General features: G+C 49.4%; 1 long non-coding RNA gene across 1 annotated transcript; it reads right to left on the reverse strand.

The window, feature by feature from the left end:
- On the reverse strand, nt 921-17,608 carry LOC110262055. The gene is made up of 2 exons (XR_002346556.1): nt 2,717-17,608; nt 921-2,685 (listed from the first exon to the last, which is right to left on the reverse strand). It is a non-coding gene; the product is annotated as an uncharacterized LOC110262055 (long non-coding RNA).

The raw sequence follows: 22,338 nt of genomic DNA on the forward strand, positions 1-22,338 counted from the left end.
GTTTGCCACCCACTCGGGAATGTCTTACCTTGGAAGACCCCCAACCAGGCTACAGTCTGAGGCAGGGTCCTTGAAGAAATCATGGAATGTGGGATGAGGGAAGGAGTCTGGGGGCATCCAGTTTCTAGACAACTGGGGGGTAGGGCTAGTCACTGACAAGCTAGGCCACCAGAAGGTTGCTCTGACTGCATGCTTTGCAGGTGCAGACTGAGCCCTCAGGGCCCCTGCGTACAACAGGAGTAGAACAGCTTGCGGGTGTCTTTTGGTAATGCTTAAAACTTAGCTAAAATACCACATGTTAAACACGGTGACTTTCTTCGAGTTGCAGTTGGGCGGTGACTTGCACGGGGGTAGGTGACGTCATGCAGCGTCTTCCATTCTACCGTGACAAAGATTTTTGTCCCTTGGGTCTGGGTAGGAGCCCCAGCTATGGTGGGGGGATGTATGTGTGGGTCCAGGGTCCTGACACGGATAATTTTTCAGGGTTGCAATGTTGTTGGGGGCACCACGCAGGTCTGTGGTCTTAGACACAAGTCCCAGCAGCTGGAAGAACCGGTTCTTGGGTGCCCTGAGGGGTGGGCCCTGGATATGGTTCTGAGAATAAATGTATCGTCTTACATTGTCCTCACTTGATTCAAACAGTCTGAATTTAGAAGGTCCAGCCATCTTAACATCTCAACCTGGATAAGACGAACTATCTTTAACCTTAAAGAGGACTCGGAGTCCCGAAGTTAACCTCCTGTAAAGCTGATGAGGTAGCAAATCAGCTCTCTACGGCTGAGTCATTAATGATGATGAACCAAGTCAGGCTCAGTATAAAGGGAACTGGCTTGAGCTAATAGTGCTGGGGGGGATCGGAAGTGAGAAACTTGAGTGTCAGTAGATGAGCTCAGACTTAAGGGAAGTGGGGAACTTGTCTGTTTTAAAAAAAAAAAAAAAAAAAATTGCCCCGCGATGGGAATCAGATCGCTAACAGGACTAAAGTTACTTTGACATAATAGCGAGGAAGAGTGTCAAGAATCAACTGCTTTGAATCAGTCAGTAGTTGCTCTAAATTACTTGTGCCCGCAGCTCAGTGGAGGTAGACTTGGTTTTGCCTATTCAGTTCTAGGTTAGCTCAAAAGAATTGAGGTACCTGGCTTTCAAGTGGCTCTGGATAGGAGGCTGCTCTGTCTGCTTCCGATGCACCCGTTATTGAGTGTGGAACACAAACGAGCTTCAGCCTCACGGATGTGCGGTGACACAAGGTCTTGCTAGCTAGTTTCTCACCTTGCTCGCCAACTATCTAACATAAGTGGTAGATGAGTGTTTTGAGACTCAGGTGAGGTTTATAAAGCATGTTTATCTACTGTCAGATTGCTCTTCAGGTATGTGGCAAAATCGATGTTGACTCTGAATCCATTACATCTTTACTACGTTCCAGACACGGCTGTGTGCCCAAGAGCTCTCGGCTAAAAGGCTGATTCCTCTAAACTGTAATAAGGACTGCTAGGGCCTGGTGTTGGAGACGGACTCCACGCTGGCAAGGGTTTGTGATGAGACGGGAGTACTCAATGGGGGCGGGGGGGGCGTGGTCAGGGGAAGAGTTGGTCTGTAACCGCTGGAAGAGTCTTGAGTTTAGGGGAGGCGTGTGGCTCCCCACGAACTGGCACCTGTCAAGATTCCCGGGAGGTGGTGGGGGTGGCTTTGGAGTGCAGAGTGCTTTAGGAGTCAAGGCCTGCAGATGGAGGCAAGCAAATCTTTTGAGGCTTAATGGGCAGGGAACACTCCCCAGACTACTGCTTGAGGGCTGTCCCTGGCTTCCGGCTCTAGCTTGCTTTGGTGTTGGATCCCTGGCTGGCCTAGGAATGCTGCTCCTGTCACCTTGCGTAGTCGGGGCTTTTCCTGTCATGCGGTGGAGCGTTGGTGCCTGAGTCCCACCTTCACCCCTTGTCCCTGCGGTTTCTGGAGGGCAGGGCCCTTAGGAAGCTATTGAAATCTAGAGGAACCCGCCTTGTAATGGCAAAGCTCAGCAGAAAACGCTCAGGCCCCAGGCTGGTATGGAGTCTTCCACCAAGTGCTTGGGGTCTACTGATTCATTGAAGCTGGAGGCCAGTCTGGGTAAGAACGTGCTTCCTGGGTGGCTGTGAACTGGTGTCCTCTGCTGTCTTCCTTTGCTGCAGAGGCAGGAGGACTGGTGCCTGTGTTGGCTGAAGTCAGCATCTCACGCAATGGCTGGCTTTGACCTTCTGGGATATGTGGGCTCAGAACAGCTGGGGCTTTGGAGTCCTGAGGGGCAAGGCTCCAGCTAGGTGTGAAACAGGGCTTTACCTTCCTTACCCACACTGCCTGCACAAAGCAGAGCTCAAGATCAGAGCAGGGTTTCCTTGCTGGGGTCTAAAGAGGCTTGAGAGTAGGTGGGGGTGAGGATACAGCCTGACTGAAGGCAGGTGGGCACAGGAGCCCTGGGGGTGGTGCCCATGTCTGAGTAGTCCCTGGGGATGAGGCGGAGGCTGGAGCTGTGAGCCTGTGCTGGGGTTTGCACAGCGGGTGGATGGGGAGGGGATTCGCTAAACGTGTTTGCTTGGTTCTGGGCTATGGCGGGGGTTGCCCTGTTTCCCCTTAAACAGACCAGAGGGAAGGTCTGAATCCTGCTGACCACCTGGTAACAGGCTGAAAGTGGGGAGGAGACTCAGGCGTGGCCTTCTCAGCTCTTCATCTTATGTGCCCTGGGAACCCGATCCCAGGACAAACGGTGTCCTCTAGGTGCCTGGCAGGCCAAAATGACACAGCTCAGCCTTGGAACGTACCAAGCAAGATGCTCGCAAATTCCAGCGGCCTTGCCCTGGAGCTGGGAACGGGCTGCAGTCGGGGCGGGGGTGGGGGGGCTTCCTGGACCACCTAGAAAAATGGGGGTTGTAAGTTCATGAGGCTTTTGGTGGTGATTGCCCTCATGCATGGCAGTCCTGACTTGGGACTTATATGGGGACCTCGGGCACCTTCTTGGGTAGAGGTACTCAGGGTAATAGGGTGGTGTTGGTGGCAGTCACCTGGTGATGAAATTCTTCACCCCCTACCACCGTCTTCTCTTCAGGACCTTGGAACGTGAGGTCAGTTAAGACAAAGGGGACCGCTTGAACGGGGGAATCTTATCTTTTTAAACCCAGAAGCCTTTGCCCTGGGCATGCAGAGGTTGGGGTCCTGACCGGGCCCCCCTCGTGGTCCAGGCTGAGCTGGTCTCTCCCAGGAAGATGTGAGGAAGCGGCCAGCTTGCTGAAGATGTTTGTAAGTGGGGTCTGGCTTTTCCTACCAACCACAAAAGGCTCCCAGCAAAGCCCTCAGGAGGCAGAGAACGCCCGCCCTGGGGGAGGAAACCAGGTGACGGGAGTCAAGGCCTGACGTGGGAATCCGATGACGTCACTCTGAATGCCTCTGCCTCTTCGTTGCCATGATGTGGTACCCAATGACCTTTTAGTCTTTCGGAAGTTCATAGGTCTTTTTTCCCAACTTTGGGTACGAAGCAAACCTGGGGGTGGGGCTTGGAGAAAGGTTGGCATACAGCCAGGATCCAGGGGAGGGGGCTGCGGTGGGGGCCCTGGGGACGTAGGGCCCTCCCTGGAGCTGGTGATCTGCACTTGGATGACAGACATGACTTGAACTTGTAGGACTTGCTGTTGGTCACCTGATGTCTAAGTTGGCCCTACTCAGCTGTAGTCCCTGCCGGACGGGAAGCCTTGTGAGGGCTGGGACGGTGCACTGATAGCAGTGTTTCTGCTGTGTAGACGACATGAAGTTTCCCTTCGTGTGTAATGTTGAGTTTCAGGGCTGTTGGGTGTTTGGATAATGTTGCCTCTGTAAGCTGGCTCTTCTCTGTGCCCGATGCCTGCGTTCTCCAGGGTCTTGAGTCAACCTTTACTATCATTATTACTCTGAGGTCTTTCATGGGGGCTACCTGTCTGTCGCCTCTTACTCTGGGATTTTGTCGTGTTCCTTTGGCTGGAGCATATTTCTCTGCCGTTTCACTTTTTTCCAGCCTTCTGTGTCTGGTCTCCTTTCTCTAGGCTGTAGGCTTGTAGCCCCTCTTGCTTCTACCTGCTTCTTGTTGGGTGAAGTGAATCCTAGGGGTTTGATCAGGCTTCCTGATGGGAGGGGCCTGCCTTCTGGTGGGTGGAGCTGGGTTGTGTCAAGGGGTGTGTTTAGAGGGGGCCATGTTCCCGCCTTGCTGTCTGGCTTCTAAGTACTGGAGCCTGCAGGCTGTGAAGGGGGGTGGGGGGCGCTCACACCGATGTTTGTTCCCTGGGGTCTCTGCCTCCCGTGTGCCGACCCCACAGTGAGCCCACAGCCTCCCCAGGAGACCCTCTAAGACCTGCATGGAGGTCCGGCCCAGATTCTATAGGCGTGAGTCCTGCTTTGCCCTGGGCCCCAGTGTGTGTGCGCCCTCCAAGAGAAGAGTCTGGTTCCCCCAGTCCCACGGAGCTGAAGCCCTGCTGGAACTTCAATAGCAAATGCACCGGGGGCAGCTCCTCCTAATGCCAGCCCCAGGCTGGGGAACCTGACCTGGGGTTAGGAATTGTCACTCCCGTGGGAGAGCCTCTGATAGTTTTCCAGTCTGTGGGTCTCCCACCTGGCAGGCGTGGGGTTGCTTATATGGCGAAAGCGCAGCTCCTCCTGTCTTGATGTGGCTTCTTTGGGTGTGGAATATTTTCTCTGGTAGTTTCCAGTCTTTGGTTGAGCAGCAGTTGTGGCTTATGGCATTTTCGTGAGAGGTGAGCCTGAGCCCGTTCACTACTGTGCCATCTTGTTCTTGAACCTTACCTTGTGCCAAGGCGACTAAAGCCAATGATTAATGTCACTAGCGGGGGGGGGGTCCTTGTTCCTCTGATCAAATCAACATGCATGTTAACCCTTGAGGATGGGTGAAATGTGCTTGACCCTGGGGCACTTGAAGGCTGAGGTGGGTGGAGTCGCCGTGAGTGGAATGGAGCTGCTGGTTTGTGGGTGACCACCTAGTGTCTGGCTTGGTTGCTGCTGGATTCGTGACCCTCCCTGACCCAACTTCTGTTCTTGATGGATGTAGACTCTGTCGTCGTCCTCCCTTGAGATGCTGTGACAGATGAGAGGTGGGGAAAAGGGCGTGGTAGATCCAGTCCTCAGAGGGGCCAAATGGCTCAACCTGTAATCAGATAGTCCTGGATCCACGGGTGGTTTGGGACTCAGCAGGTATCACTTCCCTTGCTGGGCTGCCTCAGTGAGCTCTCGGGTTTAGGAGGGGGAATGTCATCTTTTTGGTGACAGCTGCATTTTTATTGTCATCAGTGAGTGGTCCTTCACTGACTTTATTTTGCCATGTGACCTTCGAGGGTGCTTAGTTCTGTTGGCGCCTGTGACTCGGCCCACTAGGCTTTGTGTTCATTGTTTGCTTTCCCCTGACCTCTGCGCATCCTCGGAGGTGCTGACGTTCCCGCCTCCTTTGTGGAGATGCCTAAACCCTGTCTCGCCCTTACCAGCTGCAGGATTAGTCACTTTGGGGAGACAGCAGTGGTCTCTAGATGTCCACAGGAGTTTCTTCGTTCACATGCCAGACCTTAGGCTATTGGTGGCCTTGAGTCATTGTTCAGGCTGTGGACAGGGTGGCGGCCTCACCTGAGAAGTTTCTGGATGTTGCCTGGGGAGCAAATGGGGCTTGCTTGCCAGAGGGTTTTGTATCTGCCTGGCTTTCACGGACTTGGTGGTTCCAGGGGTTCTGTTGCTTCAGGATGACTCTGGACCTTAGCTGCCATCTTGTGAGCTCACCAAGGATGACTCAGGGAACGGGGTTTTTGCAGCTCCTTCCTCTCCCACCAAACACTGGAGCGAGCAGCCTAACCTGAGGTGTTCAGGCAGGACTGTGCTTGTGCTGGCAGTGGGGGGATGGGCTCGTTAGGCCCCTTGTTGGGCAGGACTGCCCCCGGGGCCCCTGTGTGCCAGAAACAAGTGCCTCTCGTCTGTCAGAAGCACGTTGGTCAAGGGTCCAGTTCCCTCAGCTTTCCAGGTATTTTTGAGGGGAATGTGGCCCCCTTGTTAAATGGAGGGTGGGAGTTACTGAGAAGAGGGGGGGCAGGAAGCTGCTTCAGATGGGGACTCGGGGCCTGATACACAGGTGTTACCAAGCGGGTTCCTCAGCCTGACACCCAGCAAGCCAAACGCTGAAATGCAGACCTTTACAGCAGAGAAAGGGTTACTCGTGAAGCAGCTGAGCCCAGGAATTCTTTAAATCCCCCCCACCCCAAGGGGGAAGCAGCTCAGGGTATTTATGGGATAAAGAAGCAGGGTGGCCTGAGGCCTGGGCAGTGTAGGGAATGGTTGGAAATAGGCAATCGCGGCTCTGCGGAGCCACAGCTAAGCTGCAGGCTGCTTCATGGGGCCTGTGTTTGGAAAATGGTAGCTGGATTGATCTGAAGGAGGTTTTGGCCCTGACATCAAAAAGCCATCCTTTGGACACTCAGGCATGCCCAGTTTAGAGTGCTGATGGTCCTAGCAGCCAGTCTTAACTGGCGGGAGCTTGAATTAGTCAACTAGTTGACCCCAAGTTCTTGTAAGACATCTTGGGCCCATATCCTAAAGAGTCCAGTGTCAGGTGCTTTATCAGGGTGGTAAAAGGGGGGTCTCTAGTTACTCAGGCTATGTGATGCTGGAAGGACGTGTATGTTGTGAGCTTGATCAGTGAAGGCAGCTCAGTCTGTGAAACAAGTTCTAGTTCAATGATGCTAACTGGCTACCTTGGCTTACCAGGGAGATGCCTTTTGAGCTGTTAGCTGACAGCGCTTTCTAGATGGCTGGGCCCTTGCTGCCTCTTGAGCTCCTGGACCTATGTCCTCGTGGTGGGATGCGTGACTGTAAGGACATACAAAAGAGCAACACGGCGACGGCGGGTGCTTGCCGGTTCTGGCACAAGTGGAGCCAAGACCCCGTGGGTCCTTGGGTCTGCTTCACGTGGAGATTTGCCCACGTTGCTGAATGTGTCAACATTCCTCCTTTCCAGTGCCTGAAAAAGACATGGTGTACGCTTGGCACCCCTTGCTTTCTGTTGTGTCTGTTGAGGACACTTAGTTTCCTTTTGATTCTTCTGAATGTCCCCTGTAATTGAAGTCAGCATTCTGCCAGTGGTTGGGCCTGTGACCTGATCTTTGGATCGAACTTATTTGCAGTTCGTTCAATGCTCCTTCTTGCTATGATGGATGAGGTGACTTCCAAGCTCTTTACATGTCAGAGCCTAACTCCTGGGGAAATTTCTTAGCTTTCCTGTATATTTTGAACTGGGTGGCTGAAACAGACCTGTTTCTCAATTCCGGAGGCTTGGGAGTCCAGGGGCCAGCAGGTTTGGTGGGTGTTTGAAGGGCCCTTTCTTGAGCTCAGACAGCAGCCTCCGTTCTGTGCCCTTGCCTGGTGAAGAGCATGAACCCTGGCCCCTCCTTCACCTCAAAAGGGCACCGATCCCATCATGGGGCTCTGCCTTCATGACTTCATCGAAGCCTCCCTCCCTGAGGCTGCACCTCCAAATGCTATCACACTGAGGGTTTAGGGATTCAACCTATGAACTTGAGGGGGACAGAAGCATTAGGTCTTGTAACAGGAGAGCTTTTTTAACAATCCAATCTCATCTTGGAGTGGCGAGCTGCTGTTTCTTTCCCCTAAAAGCTTGAGTGGTCAAATACATATAAAATTTGCCATCTGGACCACTCCTTAAGTGTAGGATTGGTGACAGTAGTGCCAGTGTAATTTGAGAACTTGTTCATAACTTAAGCTCTGCCACGATGAAGCGATGACTCCCAATGCCCCTTCCCCAGCCTCTGGCAACCTCTAATGTTTTTTGTCCCTGACTTGCCTGTTCTTATTTCATGTAATTTGATTGTGAAGCATTTGTCTCGTTGGCTTATTTCTCTTAGAATAACTTCAAATTTTAGCACGTTGTGACAATGTCACATTCATTCATTTCTCCTAACAGACCATTGCTTGCATGTCAGCAGGTCTTATTTCTCTACCTTTTGATGGATCTTGCTTTTGTGAATATTAGCGGCGAAAGGTGGTGTAGTTATGAGACCCTGTAACATGGATGGATTTAAGCAGTTTCACAGGAATTGCTGGGTCAAAGGGTAATCATGTGTTTAGGGCTCTGAATAACTGTCAGGTCTGAAGTGGTTCTATGTTTTCCTGAGGTCCTTGGGGAATACCCCCCCCGCCACTAGAGGACAAAGTCAACTCCTTGCAGTTTCATACTTGAACCCGAGCACCTGGGAAGTCGCATCTGCTTCATTACCATCTGGATCAGGAAGTGCCACTGCCCATTCTGACGGTTGAGAGCCTTTCTGCGTGGGTTGTCAGTCATTGGCTGTTAAGTCAACAGAACAGAAGGCTCAATCATCTTTCCTCAAATATGAACTCATAACAGGCAGATCAGCTCTAAAGTAATCTCAGATCTTGAAGCCAGTGACGTTTTGGCAGAGAACCAAGTATGTAGGATCTCTCTGGGAGCATCTTGTCTCACGAGATTTCCTGTGTGTCACAGCCCTTAGGAATGTGCCCACCTTGCTTAGGCAGGCAGCCCTGAGCATTGGCTGGTTCGCCATGTGCTTACCCTTGGATTCCGGCATCTCTCTAGGCGTCTTAAATCACTGGGGTTAGAGGGGTCTGTCTAGTGATCAGTAAGAATAGAAATATTAAGTTTTGATCCCACCTTTCAGAATCAAGACTTAAGTGCTTTTATCATGCTTGTAGGAGTTCTTTGGACTGACTGCTGTTTACTTTTTTAAGCTATAGCGTGGAACAGCTTGATGTTGGATCCCGGCTCCCAGAACAGGGGTTGAACTGGGGCTGCAGTGGTGAAAGCCCCCGAGTCCTAACTTCTGGACTACCAGGGAACTTGTTTCCATTCTTCTAGGAATCCTGGGAGGGGGGCCAGTTCTAAAGCATCAGTCATACCCAGAGATTCTGCAGGTTCCATTCAGATCACTAAAGTAAAGCAAATTAGTGTCGCATGAATTTTTTTGGTTTCCCAAAGCATATAAAAGTTCGAGGTTACACTGTAGTCTGTGCAATGGCAGGTCTACATGGCAGGTGCCATCAATACCTCATTGCTAAACACTGCTGACCTTCGCCTGATCCTTCAGTGAGTTGTAATCTGCTGGTTGGAAGGTCTTTTCCTCCGTGATGAGTGGTGGTCGCTGAAGGTTGGGGTGGCTGCGGCTGTGTCTCCAAGACAATGAAGTTTGCCACTGTGCTTGACTTTTCACTCTGTCTCTGTAAGGTGCAAAGCTGTCTGATAGGTTTATTGCCCACAGAACTCTGAACATCCTCTGAAACCCTGCTGCTGCATTAACTGAATTTCTGTAGTTTTCATGGCATCTCCGCTGGGGGTGGATCTCTGCTCATCCCCAAGAAGCACCACCTCATGCATTAGTTTTATCAGGCAATTGCAGCAGCTTGGCCATGTCTGCAGGCTCCACCTCTCCCCCTGCTTCTCTCCCCATTTCTATCACATCTGTAGTTACTTCCTCTACAAAGTCTTGAAACCCTTCAGTCATCTGAGGATTGGAATTTTTGGCCTCTTCCCATGAACAGCAATGTTCTTCATGGCATCTAGAAAGGTGACTCCTTTCCAGAAAGTTTGAATTCACTTGGCCCAGATCCAGATGAATGGCTCCCTGGCAGCTAGAGCCCTCTGAAATGTCTTGAAAGTGAAGGTGACTTCTTCTTGATCCATGGCTACCGAATGGCTGATGGGTTAGGCATGGGAACAACCTGAGTCTCTGGACATCTTCGTCAGAGCCCCAGAGTGACCAGGTGCATTCAGTGGGCAAGAATCTCTTGAATCTTTCTGAGCAAGAAACCTCAACAGTAAGTTTACAATCAACCCAGGAAAGCTTGTTCATGTGCTGTCGTTAGAGCTTTTGCTGTTTATGGAGAACAGGCAGAATCAGTGTAGCCTAATTCAGGGGCTAGGAATTTGAGATTGGTGTAACTGACCTTGTCCCGAGGCTAAAGCAGCTAGGGAGCAAGACTCTCAGCCTGTCCTTTGAAGCTGGGCGTTGGCTTGTGTTCAGCTATGAGTCTCCAGTGTGGGGCTGTTCTCTGCACGTTCAGTGTGGCCCCTCCATTAGCCATCATCCTACCTTGATTTTCTGAGTGATGTGCTGCAGCCTGCCCCTCGGCACCTTCCCTCCCCCTGCCCTTGGGTAATGGAGACGGCTCTTTCCTTAACCTGCACGAAATACCCTCTGCCTTTTGGTTCAAACTTCTTTATGCTGCTTTCTCACCTCTCCAACTTGATATTGGAGAGAGTTGCAGCCTTGCTCTGGATTAGGCTTTGGCTGAAGGGGAGTGTTCGTGGCTGGTTGACCTTCCCATCCAGACACTAAAGCGCTCTGTGTCCTCAGTGTGAGGCTGTTGAACTTGGTGTGTTTGTGTAGCACTTTTGAGAGCTTTTACTCTACTTACAACTTAACAGCTGCAGGTCTTGTTTTCCACCTGTCTCGGCTTTCAACCTGCCTTCCTCACGAAGCTTAATTTCTAGCTAGCTTTTGACTGAAAGTGAGACATGTGACTCTTGCTTTCACTGACCACTTAGAGGACAGCCTAGGGTTATTGACTGGCTTAATTTCAGTGTTGTCTCAGAGAAGGAGGCACGAGGTGGGGAAGGAGGGTAGAAGGGCCAGTTGGTGAAGCAGTCATGCATTTGTTTATATGGGTGTGGTTCATGCCCCCAGCAGTTACTATAGCAACACCAAAGCTCGCTGACCACACATCGCCGCGGCAAATGCAAAAATGGAAAAGTTGGAAATATTGCGAGGATTGTGTGACATGCAGTGAGTGCACATTGTTGGAACAATGTGATAGGTTTGCACAGGGTTGTCAAAACCTTCAATTTATTAAAATGCACCTTCAATTTATTAAACCTTCAATTTATTAAAAGTGCAAGGATATGAAAGCATAGCAGTGTCTGCACTGGTGGGGGTGTCCTGCCCTGGAGTGACTGGGTCTCAGTGTCATGAGTGGCCACCTGTGGTTGGACCTGTACCCAGAAAGGGCTGTATGAGCCGGGGGGGGGGGCATTTCTGATAACTTGGTACAAGTGTCTGGAGCACCTGCTGGTAAGGGGGAAGTTGGACATCCAATCCTGCCCTTCGAAGGTCAGCCTCCAGTACAAGCTGTGTGCTCACCTGAGTGGCCGTGCAGAATGGGGCAGGGGTGCACTGCCAACGGCCCCCCCTCCACCCTAGCACTAAATGGGGAGCATCCTTAACCCCTGGGCTTGTGCCCCTCCCGGAGCCCAGAGCATCTCCAAGGTGTTATCGCCCCCTTTTGAGTCTGAGCTCACTCTTCTAGACTGATTCTTGCTTGTAAAGTGCAGTCTGAGCTTGCAGAGAAGTGGGTGCTGGTCCTCATGTGAGGTTCTCCGGCTGGAGGGAGCTGTTGGCCAAGAGGATCGAGCCCCTTGCTCTCCCAGAGGAAAGGAGTCTATAGGCGTGGCCAGAGGACCCGAACTTGTCTCAAGCGTCCCCTGCTGGTCTCTAGTCAAGTGGCAGCACTGCTGTAGGCTGGGCTGGAGCCTTTGGGTGGTGGGGCGGTTAAAGCAAACCTGCAGCTTAACCATGCTCTCGGGGTCCTCTAAGTGGCCGGACTTTCTGAATGAACTTCAATGATGGATGTAGATCTTCTCCCTTCACTCAGTTGGCATGAAGCCCTTTGGATATAACAACAAAGGGCTTGATTAAGCATCATGGTTTTCATCTATCATGAATTTTGAAATTGATCACTGCTAAGGGGCAGTGAGTGGATTTGACAAAATAGCCACCTTGTCTGAATTGTCAGGCAATTCAGTTTTGCTGTTCATGTACTGTGGATATACTCCATGGTATTAAAGGAAAAAAAAAGCCAAAGCCATCCTTAGAAAATGCCTGTGAGCTATGTCCGCTTTGACCATTGTGGGCTTTCGAACTAGACTGTCCTTTGAAGGAAAATATAAGTGCTGCTGTGCCCCCATTTCTGACCTGCTTCCAGCTAACGCAAGGAATGAACCATAGAAACTGCTTTATTCCCTCTGGTGATTGTGTGACAAAAAGTGAGTTCTCTTACTAGGAACATTTTTAGATACATAACACTATGTTTACTGCCATATGTGTAAGTATCGAGAACAATCTCCTCTGATTCCAATTTTATCAAACGCTCCCCAATGTCGCATCCAGCGTGGCAGGGAAATGGAATCCTGGGAGAGGGACGGTGCGGCATCACAAAACACAGAGGACTCTGACATTTAGAAACTGGGGGACCAGGAGGCACTCTGTTCCATAGAACAAAGGGCCTAGACTTTAGCCCATGTGGTTTTTATTAAGAAAGGTAATGAGATTAGTGGGATTAAGGAAGGTGACGAGATTCGTGGGCAGGAACAGGCATGGGCAATAATGCGGTTATCCTCTAGGTGATATGGGGGGGTATCCTTAGGACATAGTGCAGCTGTTTATAGAATATTGTATAGAATGTATTTCCTGTATATAACTCTGAAGGCCTGTTCCGTCAGTGTTTCCAGAGCGTCTCACTCCTGGTTTCCACCCTGAGTTCCCACTTGGGGCTCTGCGGGTCGGCAGCTGCAGTGGCTCATGTTTGACTCCATGCAGAGGCTGAGGCCAAGTGCCAACTTCAGTTCATAGTGCTTGCCCATGGTCATATACTCGACCATTTTGTCCCACGGCCCTAGGAATGGATATTCCTGGATCTGGCAAAGATTTTGCTGATAGGCAGCTCAATGTGGCTGTTACTGGACTAGACCTTAGTAGCGGTGATCAAAAGTCTCTGCACCACGTCTTTGTAGTCTTATGGTCCAGGAAAATATTCCCTCTTGTTGCATTTTCCCATATCTGGAGATCCTATGGAACCTCAGATGGGACTGTGTATCATTTTATCAGCCATTCAGCAATGCAAGAAATAGCAATTTTGTGCAAACTGAATAAAATATAGATAGCAGTATTAGTAAGCTCATAATTAAAAATTTAAGAGCTTTCATCCCGTTAACATTAGATGGAAATGTATCTTTGGTCCAGATCAGAGCAGGTATTAGCCAGGTGAGGGGACGGACCCCACCTAGTAATGTCAACAATAGGAGCAGCCTTGCAGGGGAGAAACCCACCAGGGTGTAAATCAGAAGTAAAACAAGTAACCATACGAGTTCAGGTGTGACAATCTTGGGACAGTGGACTACTTCTGATGTTGTCTTTTTGTCCATGCATTGGTGTTTTTCTTATTAGAGCCTTGTTTTAGGGCGAGTTATAAGTTCAGTAGTTCTCTCTCTAGACCAGTCCAATACAGAGGCCCTTAAGTGAGAAATATAAACTTAAGAGTTAATTTTCTTCACTGCTTCATATGGTGCTTAAGAACTCCTGATAAGAAACTTTTTATCTAGGCTGGAGACAACCCTTTAAATACTTTTCCAGAGTGTATATATATACACTTCCTGGTTATCATGGGACATCTGATATTACCTGTAGATATTCCAACAATCCGCTTCAGAAACAAACTTAAGGTACAACTGTGTAAAAGAAGCCTCTTCCCTGAGACATTAAAGGCCAAGTAAGATGAGGGAATGGAGTTTGTGGGCCCTGTTCTAATTTTTGTGGTTTTCATTTATTGGGGGAAACCTAGCTTATAAACTGGACTGCGATAATGACGCATCCTTTTGTAAAGCCAGAATGTCTAATGTAACAGCATGTCGACCCCAGACTCCCAGGGTCCTTCGTCAGAAGTCGTGTGTGACAGTTGGTCTTCTCCGTGCCACTGTTTCACTCACCTGCTGGGAATCCAAAAAGGTGTAGCCTCCCTCTGTTTCTGGAAAGATACAAGCATAACCTCTTCCTAAGTTATTAAAGGACCAGGGCCTTGCCATATATTTTCCTCAGATGTTTCCAGTATACTAATGGCGAGGTACCAGGAATACACTGGCCATGGCGTTCCATGGGCGTTATTCCTTATTCATTGCAGGTGAAAACATTTAAAGTAAGCGAAGCTTGTCTTAATACTCTTGTGGGGGAGGTAAGGTCAGGATTGCCCTTCAGTGTTTCTAAAAGGTGAGTTAATTGACTCGTAGTAATTCCTAAATAAGGTGGTAGCGAATTAATATCTCCCAATAGTTTTTGAAAGTCATTTAATGTATTCAGTTGGTCCCTGCAAACTTGCATTTTTCTGTGGCTGAAAGTAGGGTCTTCTATCAAAGTTCCTAAATATTGAAATGGGTCTTTTGATTTTTATCTGGGGCTATAATGAGCCCCTTTAAGGTACACTTCAGGATCTAGCAAGACGTTAAAAACTTGTTCTTTTGGAGCAGAGAGAATATCCATGTAATGAAAAATAGGTGCTTCAGGATGTTTAAGTCTAACAGGAATTGGGGCTCAGTCCACAAAGTTTTGGCACGTGATAGGGCTGTTGTTCATGCCTCGTGGCAATACTTTCCATTGATATGTTTCATAGGCCCCTCGTTATTTAAAGCAGAAACAGAAAGCAAATCAACATTTATCTAGAGGGGCTCATGGTATGGTGAAAAAAGTCTTAAATCTATAACAAGGCCGGCCCAATCTAAGGGAATTGCAGTAGGAGAAGGCAAGCCTGGTTGTAAGGCTCCCATAGCGTACATTGCTTTATTTCTCTTAAATCACGTAAGAGTCTCCATTTACCTGATTTTTTAGGAAGAATAAAAACAGGAGTATTCCATGGGCTATTACTTTCCTCAATATGTCCTGCTTTGCAATTGCTGAGCTATTAGCTCATGTATTTTAGTCAATTTCTCCTGAGTTATGGGCCACTGATCTATCCAAATTGGATCATTAATTCACTGTATAGGATGTGCCTGGGCTAGCGAGAATTTTCAATGGCCTCTATTAAAAGTCCTCATCGAACCCATTCCATGTTTACCAAGCTTAATGGGCAAGTTTCTAGGTTCTTTTATGCCTCGATTATTTTTTCCTAAACCTGTTTTTGGTATCCAATTTTTTTCATTAGTTTTCCATCCAGGGGAAGAATCATTAGAATCGCCACTACAGACATCCTCAGTTGTCCATTTAAGTCTCAAACAGCAGGCAGGAGGTCTCTTCCCCATAAAGTGACAGGTATAGGGTATATCAGCAACGTAAGGTTTAAAATAACCTATTTTTCCTCCTGGTCCACCCAGGAAAGCATCTGCTGACTTTGGACTGTAGTCAGTCTTAACTCCTAATCCCCTCAACTTCATTTTGGGGGTAATTAAAGGCCATGTGGGAGGCCAATTATTATAACAAGAGACATCAGTTCCAGTATCTGTTAAACTCCTTATATTTTTTCCGTTAAACTTAATGGTTATTTGTAGACTTCCGTTGTGACTTCCTGAGTCCAAAAGACCTGAGAAGTCCCCGAACTTCCAAATCCTGATGTTCCCCTTTCTTCCTGGCAATGCTTTCCTATCTTAAGATCAGTTTGAGCCACAAATGCCCTCATTGGTTGAGGGGGCTGGGCAGGCCCCGACTCCCGTTTCCCGACACCAGAGTTGTTAGTGGAGAGCCGTTTTGGGGATACTTACACCGATATTGATTAGCCCAGTGATTTCCTCTCTGACATCGAGGACACAAACCAGGGTTATGCCTCGGTCCTGGAGATGATCCTGTTGCTAGGGATGATTTCCTCTTTAATTGAGCTCGAAATTCTTTCTGAAAATGTCTATCCTGCTTTTCCACAATGAAAACATTTAACTGCTAAGCGTTCCTTTCAATGCAGCCGTAAGCATTGCTTGAGCATGACCGACCTAGTACTTCCTGCATCTTGACACACCTTCATAAAATCAGATGCCTCCCAAATCTCTGATCAGAGGTCATTGCCCTTTTACAGTCTTTACTTGCATTTTCATATGCTGATTGTTAAAATACCAGCTGCCTGAGAATGTGCTCCTTGGCGCTGGTAACCACTGTAGTTAGGCGGTCCACAAATTGTGGGTACGTTTCTGTAGGCCTTGAAGGCATTGCACAAAAGCTCCTTGCGGATTTCCTCTTGTCAGGAATTGTCATCCACTCTCTTTGGGTGGCCAGGCTCAGGGACCATAGTCAAGAAAAGGGCCTGTCCCAACTAACATTTCAAAATTTCTTTAAGTGAGCCTGTTCCTGACACAAATCTGAAAGACTAGACTTCCAAATTATAATAGTCTCCACCATCTAGGGTGGCTCTGGCATCACATGCCAATCCCATGGGGGAAGCTTTCTACCATACACATAGTAAAGGGAGCTGTAACTCCATCCTGTGCTGCCTGCTCCAGAAGAGCTTTAAAATCAAAAGGGTTATGCGTATGGATATTTTGTCCTGAGACTTTGAGAATCGGGGACAATAGTTACAGGCATGCTAATAAAAAGGTCTGATCCTCTAGACGGGCTGATTGGAGGGGGGTTAGTGTTGCCTCCACAGCTAAGGGCTTATTTAAACTCACAAGAAAGGGATCAGTCTGAGGGGGAGCAGAAGGCAGAGGTTTTTCTTTATGTTCCCACAAAGGCTCCTAAACACGTCTTTACCAGTCCCCTATATATATATATATATATATACACATATATATACGCATACATAAAAATACGAAAAAATGTAGTTCCCATATAACAAAAGGCTGGAATGGTAGATTCCCATGTAGAAGAAACAGAAAGACAGGCCCCAGACTTGTGGGCATGGTTTAAATGTTCTTCCACAAGATCGCAACATTTCCAGGTCCGCAATACCCTCACCTGGAAAACAAGGTTTATATTTGATCACGGCTTCTAACAGTTCCTCTTAGGCTCTGTTTACTCCAGCCCCTGACTGTCTCAACGAACGTAACATTTAAACAACCGAATATAGTGAGTGTTCCCTGTGATGAATTGATTCTGCCCCATTGTTATCCTGGTTTAAAGTTTCTACTTGGCTTGCTCACAGTCGTGACTCCATCAATTGCAAGGCTACCGTCTCTGCCATCTGTAGTTTCACGTTCTCCAGCTCGTGGCAGACCTTCCTTATTTCTCTGCTCCAGGCAGAGCCTCTCTTCCAGCCCCACGTTGGGTGCCACTCTGTCGCATCCAGCGCTGCAGGGAGTCGGGGAATCCTGGAAGAGGGACAGTGCGGTATAACAGCACACACAAGACTCTTAGATCTAGAAAGTGGGGGACCAGGAGGCACTCTGTTCCATAGAACAAAGGCGCCTAGGCTTTTGATTCTTATTAAGGAAGGTGATGAGGTTATTAGTGGGATTAAGGAAGGTGATAAGATTAGTGGGTAGGAACAGGCATAGGAAAATGTGCCATGGGATGCCCCTGGTGCTGAGTGGGGTTTGAGGGGAGGTTGTGTCCACTAAGATCTGGTGGTTGTAGTGGAGCGTAGGATCTCCCAGGCTGGCTTGGGAGACCAGTGTTAAGCAGCTTCCTTGGGGCTTCTCATCTTTGTCTGCTGTTATGCCCTGTGGCCACCAGGTGGTGCCAAAGGACTCCCCTCAGCCAGCTGCCTGGAAAGAAACTTTGGGGCTCAAGAAGGGGTTTTGAGGGGAAGTTCCCCTTAAAAGCTCAGCGATTAAGGAGCCAACTAGTATCCTGAGGATGCAGGTTTGATTCCTGGCCTCACTCGGTTAAGGATCCGGTGTTGCTGTGAGCTGTGGTGTAGTTTGCAGATCAGCTCACTCGTATCCCATGTGGCTGGCAGCTGCAGCTCTGATTTGACCCCCTAGCTTGGGAACTTCCATATGCTGCAGGTGTGGCCCTAAATAAGCAAAAAACAAAACAAAAAATGGGGTTTGAGGAGGTCCGGCCATCTTTTGCTTTTTGCCCTGTGACTCTTCAGAGGAATCTTGGGGTGTGGACTCTGATCGATGCCATGCCTGCTGAGAGCCTGGTCTCTGGCTCGCTGAGGCCCAGGGTCCTGCACTGAGCAGGAAAACTCATTTCCTCAGAAAACTTGTGGATTGTGAACACCTCATAATGTTCCTCATGCGGCTTCAGGGTTAAATTTTCTTCTCCAGTGAGAGATTCTTTAAAATATAAAGCAAATTTCATTTTGGAAGCATGATTTAAAAATTCACCTTGGCAAAGGTGACGCATTTGATGAAGGATATAAGTAGGCTTTTCTGCAGATTCAAAAAGCCTAACATGGTGAACCATAATCTGAGGTAGTGCCTATGTTTTTACTTGAATCAAGTCTTTTTTTTTGAGTGTTCAAGGAACAGTGAAAAACCATAAAGTCCTGACTTTATAACACCTATAGATATAGGTATTCTGCAATAACTCAGAAATCCCAGCAAAGTCTAGACCTCTATTGAAACAGACTTTATGTGTAACTGTGGTCACCATTCTGTATTAGGAGAAAAAAGAAATTATTGGGGAAATAAACCCCACACTTTCCGTACATCCAACACTGGCAGTGTACCCAGTGGCCCACAGCTACACTTCAGGAGGGGCTTGGAAGTCTATCGAGGCCGCCTCTACTGTTGAGCTGAATTTCTTCGGAAGCTTATGTCCAACTTGCTAGGCAATGGCTTTTGCCAGAAAAGACTTCCACTGACTCTGGAACCAGGAGTGAAAGCTCAGCCCCAGATGTCAGGGTCAAGATGCCACAGGCCAGGCATTCCTGGAAATCTGAGGTACAAAAAGCATTTGGGCAGTTCCCGTCGTGGTGCAGTGGTTAATGAATCTGACTAGGAACCATGTGGGTGGTGGGTTCGATCCCTGGCCTCACTCAGTGGGTTAAGGATCTGGCGTTGCTGTGAGCTGGGGTGCAGGTCGCAGACACTGCTTGGATCCCACATTGCTGTGGTTCTGGCATAGGCCATTGGCTACAGCTCGGATTGGACTCCTAGCTTGGAAACCTCCATCTGCCACAGATGCGGCCCTAGCAAAGACACACACAAAAAAAGCATTTGGGAATATTCCAAGAACATAGCAAAGAGCTTGGTCTGTTTCATTAACAGCCTAAGTAAGGGCACTGCAAGAACATCAGCAGAGGTAAGGACCAGACCATAAGGGACATACAAGGACAAGCAGAAAAGGGGCTTCAAATAGGATCTTCACGAAATGTCACTAGTCACCTGTGGTTAATTGTGTTCCCCTTAGCGCGCTAAAAATGTTAGCATCTCCCCCTTTCACACTCGGCTTCGCTGCTGCTCTGATCTGGAGAGTGTCTTGTTCATGCACTGATTACCGCCCCCCCCCCCATTCACCGTCTGAGATGCAGCTTGTGGGTGGAGGGGACAGGCACGCACGCACCTCTGCTCGGTGCCAGAGAGCATGAGGCTGCATTCTGCGTGAGTGTGGTCGACACCCTCGCTGAGCCAGAATTCTTCCAGAGAAGCAGAGATGTGACTCTGGAAATGCTACTGGGGGGAGTGGCCAAAGCACTGCAGCCTTGGGGATGGGAAGGAGGAAAGGGGTTAGAGAACTGGAGACCTGCTGGGCCCGAAGGGATGAAAAGGCTGGGGAGTCCAAGGTGTTAAGGTGCCAGGAGACTGGGTGCCTGGTGAGAGCTCTCCTTCTGGTTCACAGGTGGCTGTCTTGTTTCATAAGGGAGAAAACAAGGGGACTGTGGTCTCTTAGGACAGTAATCCTATCACGGGCCCCACCGGTACCTCATCTAAACCTCTTTACCTCCCAAGGCCCCACCTCCAGCCATCACACTGGAGTTACAGCTTCACCACAAGGACTGGGCGCGGGCACACCTTTGTTAAGGTATCACTGAATTTTGGACTCCATCTATTGTGCTGGTCCTGGAGAGTAGACCATGAGACGAGGGGTGGGCTGCATGTAGCCCTTCTGGTCAGTGACCCAGGATGCCGGGGTGAATGGGTGTGGGAAGGAGGAAGCCAGAGGCCGCGTTGAAGCGGGCTTGCTCCCGGGGCATGTGGGTTCTGTCCTACGAGGGAGCCTCTGATGTACAGGGCTGTGTACGCACATCTGCCCACACTCCCATGGGACAAGGTGGGTGAATCAGCCACTCAGTGACTTGCCCTTACTGGCTGGGGGCGGGGGGGGGCGGTGAGCACCTCAAGGGCATTAACTCCCCAGCTCACCCACAAACCTGCACCTTCAAGTTCCCGTGGTACCACAAGTTAGGGGCAAACAGGTGTGGGAGGGCACGGATGTGCTGCGGGGGGGCTCCTGAGGCCGCTGGGGAAAAGCATCATGCACCGACTCTTCCCAGCCCTCGGCCCATGTTGAGCGCAGTGCTACTGGTTCTTAGCAGTGGTGGCCTTGTTGAGACCTCTGGGACATACGTGCCAGGAATATCAGGACTGTCGAAGACTTGCTGGGGGTAAAATAACCCCTGTAAGAAGGGAAGAGGCAGGGGTTATGCAGAGGGAGCTGTCAGACCATAAGTTGAGCAGCCTGACATTTTCAGCCAGTCCAGCAGGGAGCTCTGGAGCAGAGACCAGTCTGAGGAATACATCACGGGACGGAAGCGGCTAAGTTGGAGCCACCCCAAGAACAGGGGCTAATAGCTGGGGGCCATTAGGGAACTGTGCTCCTCACAGCTGGACAGTGGGCTCTCTTGAAGGGAGAGTGGCATGGTCCCCCTCCATGGGCACCTGCGGGACCCCGAAACCTCACCTGCTGCTGCAGCTCGTCTCTAGGGACCACCACGGGAAGGTGTAACATTTTTCTCCTCCTCTTCGACCTTGGATTCCATCACCCTTGGCCAGCTTGTCCACTGGTCGGAGATGCTGCTTTTGGTAAGTGCCCCGAGGGTCATCTCTAAGAGGTCTGAGCCCCTGGCGGCCTCCTTAGACCGTATTTGCTGTAATTGCCTATTTACTCTTTGAACACTGGGCCTGGAAGCGGCAGACGGCATTCCAATGAATCACCCAAGTTTCAGGTTCTTCCCTTTCCTCTCATGTAGCAGAAAATCTTGCTAGTCTACTTATGGCCAAAGAGCCCCGAATGACCTGGCAGCGCCGTTTGAATCCCCCGGTAGAAGCACTTGGCTCTAGGACATGTAGACCTGCTGAATTTTGGAGGAATAGAAAGCACAGATTTCCCGATTGGGTCACAGGGTGTTAAGACAAAGGAGAAACCAAATTCCACTCCTTGGTTCCCAGACCTATGTTCTAGCTTTTGGAGACACAGCGTCACTTAATGTTCATTAGTTTTTGAGCAAAGCACACCAATCCTTTGCCAAGCGTGATGCATTCAAGTTGCGGTTCTTTGGAAGTGTTAACACTGTGAGTCCACAGAGTTTGCTATGAAAGGAGGAATTGCCAGGATGGTTCCTTACGCCCACTGGACCACGCTGAGTCTTGTAGCTACTTCGTGGTGGTTGTGTGCCGAGGCCAGCTCAGCAGGTGAGGGCTGAAGAACGGGTGCTGTGAAACTTAAAAGGTTAACATAACTTAATCAAAGGTGGGAACCAGGGGACTCAAAATCTCATGGACCAAGTGCGCCGCCTCAAACCACACAGTTTTTATTGTTCTTTAGGATTACGTCAAGTGAGGAGGGGGCTGCAGGTGTGGAATAGTTTTCTGAAAGTCACATAGCTGGTTAAACTCTTACTCTGACCTTTTAGGCATCTTACAATCATGTGTAAAGAGGAAGCCTATCTGCATAGGTGTATAGATATATATCAGCTATTGATGCAGAGCATCCAGAGAACCACCCTGTGCTTCCGCAGACAGCGGGCCTAGGTTCATACCTGCTCTCCTTGCTGATGCATATCCTGCTAACGACCCCTCATTACCCCCTTGGGGCCATGAAGCTCATCTTCCTCTTAACAGGACATATCATGCTGTGCAAACAGCATGCCTCTTGCACAGGTCCGGCATGCCTAGACCAATGCATTATGTCCTCCTTCAGCTGACCACATGCATGACTTATGCCTTTTGGTCTTTGTTCTTAAGCTTAAATTATCTACCAGCACAGCAACCGTTTTTCAAGCAGGAGTATAGGGTAAAGGTAAAGCAGGACAGGATGGAGTTTTCAGCATGGAAAGTGGAAGCAGAGAGGCTAAGGGTGTAGAAACATGTCTCTCGACAATGTATGAACTTACTCGGAACATCTTAGGGGTCTGCTGTTACCCCCCACACCTGGCCATAGGTGTGCTCCAGAGTACTTGGCTCTTCTGATTTTCAGGTCTAACAGTGTAACACTAACAGGGTGGACCAGGAAGAGCTGCTGGGGAATGTCCGCATGATCAAGATTCCTGTTGAATCCTGAAGACTTGCATCCATTCCTCCTGTGGGTATGGCCAACACTGACACCTGCCAGGTTCTCTGTTGAGTGGCAAACCACAGGTCCTCAAAACTTGCAGCCTTAGGGAGCCCACTGAAAGATGGTTTGGGGGCAGCATTCCCAAGTGTGACGTGTGCTGTCTTTAAAATCTAGA

The sequence above is a fragment of the Sus scrofa genome, chromosome 8, assembly GCF_000003025.6.
Source record: "Sus scrofa isolate TJ Tabasco breed Duroc chromosome 8, Sscrofa11.1, whole genome shotgun sequence".
Classification (NCBI taxonomy): domain Eukaryota; kingdom Metazoa; phylum Chordata; class Mammalia; order Artiodactyla; family Suidae; genus Sus; species Sus scrofa.